Source organism: Miscanthus floridulus, chromosome 15 (assembly GCF_019320115.1).
Source record: "Miscanthus floridulus cultivar M001 chromosome 15, ASM1932011v1, whole genome shotgun sequence".
Taxonomy (NCBI): domain Eukaryota; kingdom Viridiplantae; phylum Streptophyta; class Magnoliopsida; order Poales; family Poaceae; genus Miscanthus; species Miscanthus floridulus.
Window position 1 is genome coordinate 71,611,720 of NC_089594.1, and position 13,817 is coordinate 71,625,536.

Sequence of the window (13,817 nt, forward strand, 5' to 3'; positions counted from 1 at the left end):
TCCCAAAATGAATGCAATTCTAGGCACATTCTTCGTTAAAGTACCTAAAGTTTGACCAAATATATACTATATATAGGTAAAGACATTAATGTTGATGACACCAAATAGGTATACTATGAAAATATATCATGACAAATCTAATGAATATGTATACATTTTTTATATATAATTAGTCAAACTCATGATACTTAACTCCGTACTGTGCTAGAATTGCATTCTTTTTTTGGACGGCAGGAAAGTAACAGAATTTGTTACTGAGATCAATCAGATGGAAGGGTCGAACGTATCAAACATTACATTTTGTGGCCAACAGACCAAGGCAAGATGTGACTAGGATATGATACAAAGAATACAATTCACAAAACAAGAGCATGCCTGGCCTCACTACTACTGACTCAGCGGCGACTCCTAAAGAACCTCTCATAAATAGCTTTCAGCACCCTACTTAACTGAGAAGAAGAAGCTCATCACACAGTTATGCTCCCCTGTCCCTAAGAGCTCAAGGAGAGCTCAGATTGTTAGCCTTACAGTGGTGCCATTCCAAGAGCAGCTACTCATCTAAGTCTTCAAAGTATGAAGCAGGGATCACAACAGGGGGAAGAAGCGTTGACACACATTTGAACTGTTCCAAACGATTGGAGAGTTAGACTCACAATGCCATTACGACATTAACATTCATATACAAGGAAGATTACTAGACTTTAGAAGATGTGTATACCTTGTGTTGCTTGTACTTGTCTCGAATTGCCATTAATGATGGACATTTCCTGTTGAGCTGCAAGTCATGTATGGCTACAATGCAATCCTTGAGTTCAGAAACTTTGTAGCCTGTCATCTTCTGCAACTTCGTGTTCTATAATTACATGCAAAAAAATGAAGGATAATGAGCCTTGAGAAACAGAGAGATCCTTTGCAGGCATCAAGAAGATCCTTCAGTTCCTTACCCAAGGATTGACATTTGGATCAATGGTCAGCCTAGCAACAAACATAACTGAAGCAGCAACTACAGATGGCAAGAACCGGAGACAGCCATAATCTAGTAGGCTCAACTCAGCGAGGTAGCTCCCCAAGAATTCCATTAACAAGATGGAGCGCTGCAACAAGGATGCAAAGAAAAACATCAGACATCAATGCACATTGAAAGAAGAAAACAATTGGATATGATAAATCAGAATGGGTTAGCAACCTTCTTGTCTTCATGAGCAGATCTTGTGAACCGCCTGAAATCAGCGAAACAAAAGACATGTGCTAGCAGATATTCTATTAGCCAACATGTTCAGATGGAAATTAAGCAATAACATGAAAATATGAACTTGTGGGTCAGTGGGCATGCCACCTCAGGAAGGTCTTGATGGTAGGATTGCCCAACTCGAACTTGAGAAGCTTGAGTATGTCGCTCTCCATCTTGAGGAGCTCCTCTTTGGTGTAGGTGTTGTCTGTGATGTAGCAGAAGTCCTCAGGATGAGGCGGGCTGATCTCCTCGTACTTCCTGCAAGCACCGGACCCGAATCAATCCCCATTCTTCAATGCCCCAGAATTAGAAGCAAAGGGCACAATGTGGGTGGCACTTACGCAGCAATGAGCATGGAGGCAACGCCAAGGAGCTGCAGCTTGTCACGGCCGAGCGCATTGACGGAGAGGAAGCAATCGACATAGGAGATGGCGAGGTAGAGCGTGTCAGCAACGAGCTTATACTCCTCGGCGACCTCGACGAGCCAGTCGACGAGGATGCTCCGCATGTGGGCCGTAACGTCCGCCTGCACCGCCTCGATGTAATCGGATCTGGACCGCCGCTGCGGTTCCACCTGCACCCGCAGCCCCAAATCCGTAGCAAGCCAGCGTCATATCAGACGAGCCCCAATGCAGATGCGTCGAATCTGCGGAAATGCGAGGGGTTGGAGAGCGGAGCGGAGTGGAGTACCTCCAGGGAGCGGAGGTAGGTGTAGATGTCGGAGGCGTAGGACCCGCAGAGCTGGGGGTCGGCGGGCGCCGCCGCCGGCGGCGGCGGCGGTGGCGCGCGGCGGCGAGGAGGAGGCGGAGGAGTCGTTGTCAGCGGTGGCGCACGGCGCGGAGAAGGAGGCGGAGTTGGACTCGGCGGCGCGCGGCGGGGAGGAGGACGCGCAGCGCTCGGCCTCGGCGGCGGCGGCGGGCCCGCGGGCCTCCGACGCGCCGGGCCTCGCGTGCCTCCCGGGCCTGGACGCGGGCGTCGAGGGCTTGACGGGGCGGGACGGCGCGCGGAGGGCGGCGGCGTTGTTGGCGAGCGCCGGGAGCTCCCCGAGCGCCACCCGCCTCCGCTTGGCGTCGCCGGGACCCTCCGCCGGAGCACCGCCGCCGCCGCGCGCTTCGCCGCGGCCCGCGTGAGCCGGGGCCCCGCCGCGGCCCGGGCCCCCGCCGAGGGAGCTGCGTTCTCCTTGTCCGCCATCGTCGGCCTCGTCAGCGGCGGGGGAAGGGGGACGCGGAGGCGCGGGCCCCTAGCTAGGGTTTCGGCTCAGGTCTGCCTAGGCTGGACGGGGAAATGCCGAAATGCGGAACAAATCGAGACGGTTAAGTAACGAGCGCAGGCTGCGGAGGAGAGAGGAGGAGGCCGCCAAAACGCGATTTCAAAATGAGCGAAGGGAGGGGGAGCGCGGCGGTTCTCGCTTGGGTCTCCGGCGGGAGCAGCGCGCCCCTGTCCCCGCTCTGGCTCCTGATCTGAAATGCGGAGGCGCGGTGGTGGTGGCGGCGGCGGGCGGAGGGGACCAGGGTTTTCGCTCTCTCTGTTTTTTTTGTTTTGTTTTGGCGCGGCCCGTGGTTTTAATAAAAATTAAAAATTTGTGAGGGGAAAAGGGGGCCGGCAGCATGTGACGCCGTGACGGTGTGGGTGTGAGTGTGGTTAGGCGGGACGGCTGGCGATTAAATATTTCCGAAAATCCGAGGCGTGGGCCACCACAGTGTACCGCCACTTTGGGCTTTCGGCAGGAGCTGGTACGCCGTACGCGTCGCCCGGTCGCCGGCGCACGAGCAGTCCGGCCGAGCACGAACACGAGGAGCAGAGCAGGCAGCGCTACCTCATGGCGACCTGGCCCCACCCTGGCGGCTCTCTGATGACATGAGAGGGGCCGCCGATGCGTCGGCCTCGGCCCCGATCTCCAGGAGGCCGTGCATAGCCCAGCCCCAGCTGACGTGGATACTCGATTTGTTTTGGGCGTGCTTGATTTTTTTACCAAAAAACACTGTACTAACCTTGCCAAGTCAGAATATCAAGTGAGTGGTGTGTTTGAAAGTCAACCTAGTTTTTCTAGGGACTTGTGCAAGCAAGGATTGCCTTGCTACTTGAAGAAAGCCAAAGGCTCGCTTAGGCTGTCCGCACCGCGGCCTGGAAACAGGCCTGCAAACGGCGCAGCAGCGCCTGTATCGCGCGCAGCGCGCACCTGCATGCGGCACGTGACGGTAGCGGCCCGCGCGCGCCGCTACCTGTGGAGGCCACGCTGCCGGCCGCTATACGCCTCCCGAGGTTCCTACGAGAGAGAGAAAGAGAGCTGGGGAGAGAGAAAAAGGGGAGAGAGAGGAATAAAATATGGAATAATGGATATAGAATATGGGATAGAGATAATACGAGTGTAGAAGAAATGAGTATAGAGTAGAGAATCTCGATGATTAGGATAGAATATTCCTTTTAAGAGATGGAAATAGAGGTCGACGAGTGCGGATAGCCTTATGCTGGCAAGGTCCTCGGTGCCAATGTCGGTGAGGTGAAGCAAGCTGGGCAAATAACCAAGCACGTCCTATGTTCGTTTGTTGTGTTTTTGGCTACCTGGGTACAACAAGGGCGGAGCTAGAGCAAATGCGAGGAAGGTGTGCTTGTCTTGTGGGTGCATAGGATTTTACCGTATTGGTGCGAATATGGTGAAAATGTGATCATAATCACTGTTTTTTGATATTTTTGTGGGTACGCCCGCACCATGTACAGTGTATATAGATCCGCCCCTACGGTACACGGTATATTTCGTGGGTTAAACGAATAAACGAACCGGGTGCCCCATCGAAGAACTACCATTATATTCGCATATCTCCTACCAAGATAGTTGTAGCGGCAATAATCCAATTAACCCTTAACCCGTGTCTCTTTTTAAAAAAAACACACACACTTACTCTTGTGTAAGCACCCACGGAATCAAGAAAATATACCCAAAGATACTTGGTTTAACAAAGTTACCTAGGAGGTCCTTCGTTTTGGGGCTTAGTGAAAGGACCTTGATGTCGCTTAGGAGGCCAAGAGAAGGGGTGAATAGGCCTGTAAAAATTCAACTCGAAACTCTGTTAGAACAGAGGGCGACACTGCCGCTCTTAAAAAATAAAGCAGACAGCGTTGAGATTTCACAGATAGTAACCTGACCCTCTCAGCTGCTCAATCCTGCAACAGAAAGACAAAATCCAGTTCGAAGACTGGATACCACAGAAATCTCACACAAGAGAGGATCGAGCTACCAAACCCTAACAACAGCTAGCAAAGAGCTGAACCAGCAAGAACACAAAGTGAAGCACGCGAGACACAAAATTTATCCCGTGGTTCAGCTCGTCACCAAGACTTGCCTAAGTCCACGTTGTTGAGGCACCCACAAAAGAATTGGCTTGCCTTGCCCTTGTTCTCAAATCAAGAGAATGAACTCTTGAAGTGAGGGGTAATTTTTTAGCTACAGGATGATGTTACAAACCTCCCAAGGCTGCCACACGAGTTAGCAAGCACAAGGGCGACGCCTAGCCGGCTAGGAGCAAGCTCCAAGAGTAACAAACCCTAGAACCGCCGGCCAAACATGAACCAAATGCTCTTAGACTTTGAGAATCGGTGGATCTTCTCTCCAATCGAGTTTTACTGCCTTTTCTCTCAAGTTTTGATGGTGGGAATCAAGGATTTGCTTAAGAAATGAAGGAGCAACAATAGAGGAGAGAGAGGTGAGCTTTGGTCTGTTTAGTTTTGAACTGAACCGTTGGAGAAGAAGGATATCTGTTGAAGGCCGGCTCAAATGGTATTTATAACTCTTGGGCCCCAACGGTCGTTTATGGGCGGCACTGTCGCCCTAGCCAAAACAGGTAGAATCTGAAGATTTTTGGCTGACTACTTTGGCTAGGTAAGAGGATATAGATCTGTAGTTTTGAGCATCTAGTTGCACAGTTGACCAACTGTACTAGAATCCCTCTTTATAGTATGGCTTTTCCTAAATTTAAATTCAAAGCATAAAAGAATGTAAATGCCTTTGACCTGGTTACCACTTTATTTGGCAATTGAAAACTTCTATTATTGAATATGTTTTCCTCATTCTCATTATACCTTGATTATGTGACTTGAACCATTTCCATACATATGAGTTCACCTTCATGGCTTCAAGTCACTTCCACTAATAATTTGATCCTTAACACAATATGACTCCTCATAGCTTGATTAGTACATTGACTCAATGTAAGTACTATCTTCTTCACCTTAGCCATGGTACCTCGGTCACCAAGCCGTCGCTTGCCCTTCACCTTCGCTTAGTACCTCGAAGCCCTTTCATTGCTATCTTCACCCTATCAAGCCATACTTAAGTCACATTATATTAAGCATCCATTGAAAAATATTTCTTCAATATTTTGATCCTTGCTTGAATATTTTCTAGATATGAATGTTGAGATCAATCAAGCTTAAGTTTGTCTCACATAGAGACATACATGGATCAACATCAATATGGTCAAGCTAATTCACGGTTCCTTATTCCCTTCTCATTTTGGCTTGACATTCCAATTGATCTTTCATATATTCATCCATGTAAGCAAACCAAGGTAGAGACCGACTTATATCCACTATACATTGTCATTTACCAAGTATGTTTGCTTTTCACATGATGCTATGATATCCCACAACATAGAAGCCATTTCATTGATTCCATTTGCATTGTTGTCTTTTGCTTGAACTAGATTGCTTCCAAAAACTTCCAATACAACAATACACAGTTTGGCATTCACTTTAACACAATGTGGCATATCATAAAGTTTGCCTACTAGTTGAACCTTGTATATACTTATTAATACACAACCCACAAGTATATGCAATAGACTCAATTTTCTATTCAACACTTAGCAAACTTATTAGACCTTTAATTGTGTTGTCATTCAATTTACCAAGACCCACTAAAGGGCTAGATGCACTTACAATCTCCCCCTTTTTGGTGATTGATGACAACACAACTAAAGCTTACAAGATATTGATAAACATTAAGATTTTGAATCCTATTATATAGTGAGCTCCCCCTAAATGTGTGCATTGAAGGAATTCAAATTTTGGCCTCAAATGCCAAATGCACATATTTAAGATTAAGTGTGGGAACTCCCCTATATCTTAGCATCTATGGGGTGCAAGGTGTAACATGATAACCGTGATGCTCATGACAGTTCATGCACTCAAAGATTGCTGGCCAGCAGAGGGCGGCATTGCCACATCTGCCTGACCAGCACAGAAGAAAACAAGCATCACTCAAGGCATGAATGCCACACACTACCATAAATGGTCCTTATCAAAAGCATCAATTTAAACTATCCTTGCACACACCATAATTTTTTTAAACCTTATATGTATGCCTCTCCTTTACCCCCTTTTTATCCTCATATCAATCTCTCTCCCCTTATATTCTCCCCCAATATTTCTCCCCCTTTGGCATTAATCTCCAAAAAGGATCTCTCCATCAAAAGAAAGAAATGATGGTCGACAAGTGAGGGCAAGAGTAGGTAAAAATTTAGCATATGTGATTTCTCACCTATTTTCTACCAAACAAAGTATGCAACTTTTAGATCAAGATTCTTGAGATGTTAGCATATTTGGCTCATACCTCACTTAGACGACAGTATAACATGAGACAAACTTATGCCATCACCACACGAGGTATCAATCAAATATCTAAAGAATTCTTTAATCGCCACCACAAGAACAAACTTATGGTGTGACTCAAAAATTGCATACACATGCACACACTAGCATGTAAAGGCCTAGATACACAAAGGTAATACATGAGTTCATGGAGTGATATACCTTTGTTCTAAGCCTTATAATCTCCACCATGAAGATGATTTCAATACTTGGATTTAGTGCTTTTATGGGACTAGTACTTCTTTATGCAACATAATTTTATTTGTGCCCATCTCTCATCATCATCATCTTCAAGGAGATATCATAAACTTGTGCTTGATATCAATTGAAAGTCCATTTCTAGCTCTTGTTATCATATTGAGATATCAGCTGAAGACAAATTTCTTGATATACCAAGTTAAAGATTATCAATCAATACCAATTGAAATATGATCTTCATAATTATGACACCAATTAAGAGAGTCTTCACAAGGCTTTGTAATGTTTTGGTTGTCAGCAGCTAGTCCAGGGGCCGTGGGATGAGTATATATACACCCAAAACCAAAACTAGTCATTGAAGTTCAAAAACTAGCCATCAAGACCTGTACTGGTGTGGCACTGCCGCCCTTATGCGCGGCACTGCCGCAGCTCTCAGAAACAGCACAGGCCACCTCACAGAAAACATCATATCTCTTTACTCCGAACTCTGTTTTTAGTGATCTTGGACTTTCTGGAAAGCTTGTTTCGAGAGCTATCCAGCCCAACCAAGAGAAATCTCAAGATCAACAAGTGCAAGTGTTGTTCCATTGAAAGGATCTTCACCAGTTGATGCCAATTGGAATGAATGCCCGTATCTCATAATGTCACCTAAGAAATGCTCATAAAGACAAGAGATAGCATTAAATTGCACAAGAGAATTTCACAACTAATGATCATTTTGGATGTGGAAGGCATGTAGATCACTAATTGCAAAACCTTATAACATAGACTAAATTCCCCTTTTTTTTGATAGTGCATACATATACATGTGGAAGGCAAGAACATAGTCACTTTTGGTCAATTAAGTCCAAACAAAGGAATTTAAGCTATATTATAGAGAGTAGCTACTTAAGAGATAAAAATACAATCCAAATGAATATGAGAGATAACCAATTTGGATTAAGTCAATGTAGCATACTCATGAGAGACTCATTCTCAGCAAGAGACTACACAAATTCACTAGAAGAAAAGGTTAGTCTTAAAAGACACAAGGCATAGGATGAGCTCCCCCTTAATATGTGCATCAAGTGCTTGAATTACTTATGAAATGCACTAGAATCGGTTTAAGAGTCGAGAAAAGTTCATCCTATATCTTGGTCAAGGCATGATAAATTTGCAACAATTGAAATTATTCCAAGAAAACATACCACCACCAAGGTAGATAGATCACCACATAAATTTTCATTGATATGACCATCATAGGTGAGACTTCAATGATTTGGATGGCTATAGTTCTCACTTGATGAAATGTGGTAAAACTGAGCTCTTGTGATCATCCAAGATCCATATTAGTTTCCTAGTTCTTTCTTTACCTAGAGCAACTCATATAGAGAGCAAAGGTAAAATTCATGAAATTTGCAAGTTATGAACTAGGAGTTATCACTCTTTGTTGATAAGATCCTGGGAGATCAATGGGATGGATCATAGGTACTTGATGAGCACTTAGAGAGGAGAAATAGCAATGAAAGCCCACTCTTTAATTATTTTCTCCATCTCATCCAAATCTAGGTCCATTTAAAGGATTGGAACATTCAACATTTAAACCAGGAGCATTTGATTTATAAAGACTGAGACCTCCTAGAATAATTGTGAAACACCTAGAGAATCCAAAGGAACTACCCATCCTCCTTTTTCCATGTATGGGACTGCACATCAAACACTTGAAAGAAACCAATAATCCCACAAGATATAGGCTAAGCTCCCCCTAAATTTGTGCATACAAGAGTACACAAAGTTCACTTAAGCACATTAACAATATGAGGTCATGGGAGTGACTTGCACTATACTTCAACTGATTTGAACTCCTTAAAACTGCTTGCAATTCAATAGTCTCAGTTGATTACTTCTTGTTCCAACTAGTTGCAATCACTTGCTGCTGCTTGTACTCTGATTACAACTTATTTGGACCCTTGTGTGAGTTCTTTTCTTTCATTGAAACTCCTTTAGACCAAATTTATATTTCTCATATTTACTGATTCTTCATGACCAATTTGAGAGCTAACTCAATCTTGTTGCCACAATGCAATCTAATTTCATTAAGTCAGTTTTCATATTATGTCATCCTCAGAAAGGAAAAAGAAATCCATATCTCTCAGACCACTAGCCCAATATGCATGAAAATTGATAGAGATCTGCATCTATGAGTCCTCTAACTTCTCTAAAAAATTTAGCTCATTTGAACTCCATTTGGTCAGTGAAAATAATTTTCTACCAGAACTACTCAAATCTAAAACTGCACTATTGAAGCTGACAAAAACCAACTCAAAACTGATTTTCTTCAAAACCAATCTCCATACCAATTGTACAACAACAAGTACTAGATGTGTATAGCATGCTCACAAAGTTCCAGGTCAATTTATCAGTATTTGAGTCTCCAAATCCATGCTTGAAGGCAGTCAACTTAGATTTACAATTTTCTGGATAGATTTGATGATTGATGATTCTTCTTCTTTTCCTGTCCAATCTTTTGAGGTGATTTCAGTTGAGAATACATACAAGATGTTATATCCATTTAGTCCTCTCATCAACACTCGTAATCTTGTGAATTCTTCTTGTATAGCTTATTCAAATCAACCTCAAACTTGAGTCAAGCGAAACTGAAACTTTTGATCTAAATGGCCTTTAGCAGTAACATCTTTCTTTAGGTGAAGAATAACCTTTAAGCTTGTGAATTAAATTAGCACAACATCTTCTTATTGATTTTCTATGAATAAGCTCAATCATAAGAAGACATTAGTAACACAAGCACTAGTTTTCCATTTAGTAACCATTTATATGTGGATGACAAGTGGGTTACCAAAATGGAGAAACCTCATAACATGGACTAAATCTCCCTTGATGCCTCATGCACATTCTTTTGAGTGGAATGGAAATGTAAATGTGCATGGTTGGTCATTTAAGTCCAAAGGGCATATTTAAGCCATATTATGGTGAGTGGCTAACATAGACAAATCTAATCTAAATTAGCTAGAGAGAAAATACATCACATAGTTTTGGATTAATAGCCTTCATATAATAGCACACTCTATTTGAGAAACACATTCTCATTTAGTGAGACTACATAAATCACTTTGAGAGAAAGATTAGTCTCACAACTCTAGCCATAGATTAAAGTCTTCTTTTATAAGTGCTCTAAGTATTTGAATTTCTCACATAGCACTTTATTCATTTAAGAACTTGAGATTTTCACTCTATGTCTAGGTCATGGCAACAATAGTATAATCAATTTGAACTATGCTAAGAGATACTCACAACCATTATAGCATGTAGATGCCCATAAGATGAGAATGAGAATTTGGCAATCTAACATATGACAAGATTCCATCAAGTAGGAAGTTCTTAACTTGTGAGTAATAAGTCCCTTTACTTGACTTGAGCTTGATTCTTTATTCTTGGCCATTTTGAAGTCTACTTGTATCCTTCAATGGGTACCAAGATTCCAAATCCATCAAACCAACTCATAATATGCACGAACATAAACTTGCTTCATCTTGTTTTTCTTGGTTTGAAGTCCACAAAGGAAGGTCAAGTCATCTATGTTGCTTGGTGTGTATGATCAATTCAATTTTGATCATATTTCTATTCTATGACCAGCAACCAATGAATATCCTCAAGTGCTTCTATTATCCTAAGTGGCTACACAAGACACAAAGGAGTTTAGTTTCAAATAAATTGCACTTGAGATTTAGATGTTACCACCCTTCTTGATTGTAATGGATGAGGTGGTCTCTTCATCTTCATCTTGCACATATGAAGGTTGTAGATTTGTCCATGAACTAGAGTGAAGTCAGCTGCTACTATGTAGGAGGGACGGCACTATCACCCTTGGGTGCGGCACTACCGCCCTGCTGATTTGCAGCAGGAGTGTGCTGCACCTCTGCATCAAAGTTGTCAGTGGAATTTGGTACAATAGCAACTTGAAGAGCTTCCACTTTTGTAGCATGTACTTCTTGTGGTCTTATATCACAAATGGCCATGACCCAATCTAGATCTCCAAGTGCTTGTTCTACCTTGAGAGGTTCCAAAGAGGAAATAAACGAGTAATATTGATAAAAAATTGCTAAATGTGAACGAGTTATTACCCCCTTTCGAATGCTCCCAAGGATGTTGTCAACGGGGTGATCCTGTTGTATAGTGTGACGTAGCCTTGGATGCTCAACACCTCCTTGTTCTTCCTCTGGACTTTTAGCTTCTTCTTGTTCAAAGATAGGCTCCAGGTTGAGCCCTTGAAGTGGTGGAGTAGGAGTTGAAGGAGCTGCTGCTGAGGTGGATGGGGCGGCACTACCGCCCTCAGGAGCGGCACTACCGCCCTGCTAATTTTCAATGGGTGAGTGCTACCCTTGTTGATGGAGTACGTCAGCGGAAATTTATGCAGCAACATCATGTAGATCCTCATCATCAGTGGCTCGATCTTCTTGTGGTCTAATGTCGCCTATAGCCATTTGCTTGATTGCTTCACATGGTGGATCCTCCTTTCCTACAACATGAATAAGATCTTGCTCTACTAGAGAGCCATTAAAAGCATCATATGGCAAATGATTCACTTAGACTTGAAGTACTCTAGCCACTCTTAATAATTCACAAACACACATATATTTGTGAACTATTAGAGACTACACATGTCAAGTGGCTAGCTAGCAAGGGTTAGGTACTAGTTATCGAGGCGAATATAAAGTTTGAAGTATTTCCATTGATTCATCTTTGGGTCAACCATATAAGAATATGCAATGTGAATTAATTGATAGCTTGAGTGAATATTTTTAATCAACTTGCTCAAGCACCCCAAAGCTTTATATCACCTTCAAGTACCTACAACACTTACTAAGCACAATTTGGTACCCAAACTATGTTGGGTCCATTATGGTTAGTCACAAGAGACTTAGGCACCCAAATGGCCTGTGTGCTAGCACATGGTGAACCAATCACCTTTCTAGCACAAGTGTCATTTTTAGGCCTCCTAAGCATATTTAAATCAATTGACAAGTTGAGCTTAGAAGTGTTACCCATGGGACAATCCTTACTTAAATGTTCCTTTCCTTTGCAAGTGTAGCATAGGCAGTTCTTGTTCTTTCTAGCCTTCTCTTCTTGCACTTTGCTTGCTACCTTGCTAATGAACCTCTTTGTTGATGATGACAAGCCTTCACTTTTCTTATTAGAACATGAGCCAATTTCATGTCCCTTCTCATGATAACCATAACACTTCCTCTTGCTTCTTCTTGTCGTATTCTTTGGAAGTGTGGTTTGATCATCGACCTTGTTGGAACACATAGAAGCATTGTGTCCCATGTTGGAGAACTTGACATGAGCCATCTTCTTCTTCTCTTGGATCTTGCTCACGCCCTTCTCTTCTTTCTTCAAGGGGCAATCTCTGACATGATGACCGTCTTTCTTGCACTTGAAGCAAGTGATGAGAGTCTTCTTTGATTGATGTTGCACCTTGATGGCCTTGGGAACTTTCCTGTTCTGTCCAGGTGCGGCACTACCGTAGTCTGTGCAGCTGGCTGAACTACTGCATTCTAGACAGATTGCACTTCTTTAAGTATCCCCTTCACTTTGCCATCGTTGGACTTGTAACGCTTTTGATAAGGCTTGATGCATGCATCGGTTGATCCCTTCTCGAGCTTCTTCACCATGTCTTCATGGTTATCTTGAGAAGGTTGAGCATTGCACTTGCCCTTCCATTGAATCAAGTCCCCTTTTAGCACTTCAACTTCTTCCTTGAGCTGTTCATTTTCTTTTGCAATGGAATCATCACAAGTTTCTACAATTTCATGCTCAATGGAAGGTTGGCTTGCTTGAGAGCAACACTTGTTAGCACATGATAAAATAGATAAAACTTGTGTATATGTGCATTTGTGAGTGTGAGGTTGGTATGATTTTACCATTGTTACCACAACCTCATGAGCAACTTCTAGCATGAGATGAGACTCCATAAGCTTCTCATGAGAGCACAAAAGCCCATCATGACTTTCTTGCAAAGTTCTCATTTTTGCTAGTAAGCCTTTCCAACTTGTCTTTGAGCATATAATTTTGATCTTCTAATTGAGCAACACAAGATAGAGAGTTAATAGTATGAGTTTGTTCAATTAACAAGTTTTCATACCTTTGGACCAAGCTAGCATGAGAGCACTTAAGCTTTTCATGCTTTTTGGTCAACTTCTCCAAGCATTTGATCTTTTCAATGAGAAGTTCTTCTTGCTTGTAGAGATCTTCTTCTTGCTCTTGAATCTTCTCTATGAACTTGATCACTATCAACTTATCTTTCTTGCTTAGATGTGCAAGGTGTTGATTGATCTCATCATCATCACTACCACTGTCACTGTCACTCTCACTCTCACTCTCACTTGCCACTTTCTTCTCTTTGTTTGCCATGAGACCGATATGTGAAGTGGTATAGAGAGTTGAGCTTCTTGGTAAGGTGGATTCATCATTTGGCTTCCACCGATCATAAGCTTCTTCTTCCTTCAAAATGTTAGTCTCACAAGAACTAAAGAAAGTAGAAGTACCACATGTAAAAATATTGTTCTCACCAACTATTTCATTACCATTCAATAAGTCATATGTTGGCGAGGAAGTGGATGTGGCATGATCAAATAGGCCTTTTGAGAGAATCACTTGAGGCTCATCATTTGTCGATGAAGTTGAGCATTCCTCAAGTGGTTTTTCCAATGAGAGGTTGCTCTCTTCACATTTGGAGTTGCCA

The 13,817-nt window shown here is 42.9% G+C and overlaps 1 pseudogene; it reads right to left on the reverse strand.

Moving 5' to 3' along the window:
- Positions 1 to 239: 239 nt before the first annotated feature.
- LOC136508256 (cyclin-A3-2-like) lies at positions 240 to 2,794 on the reverse strand (annotated as a pseudogene).
- Between the last annotated feature and the right edge of the window lie 11,023 nt (positions 2,795 to 13,817).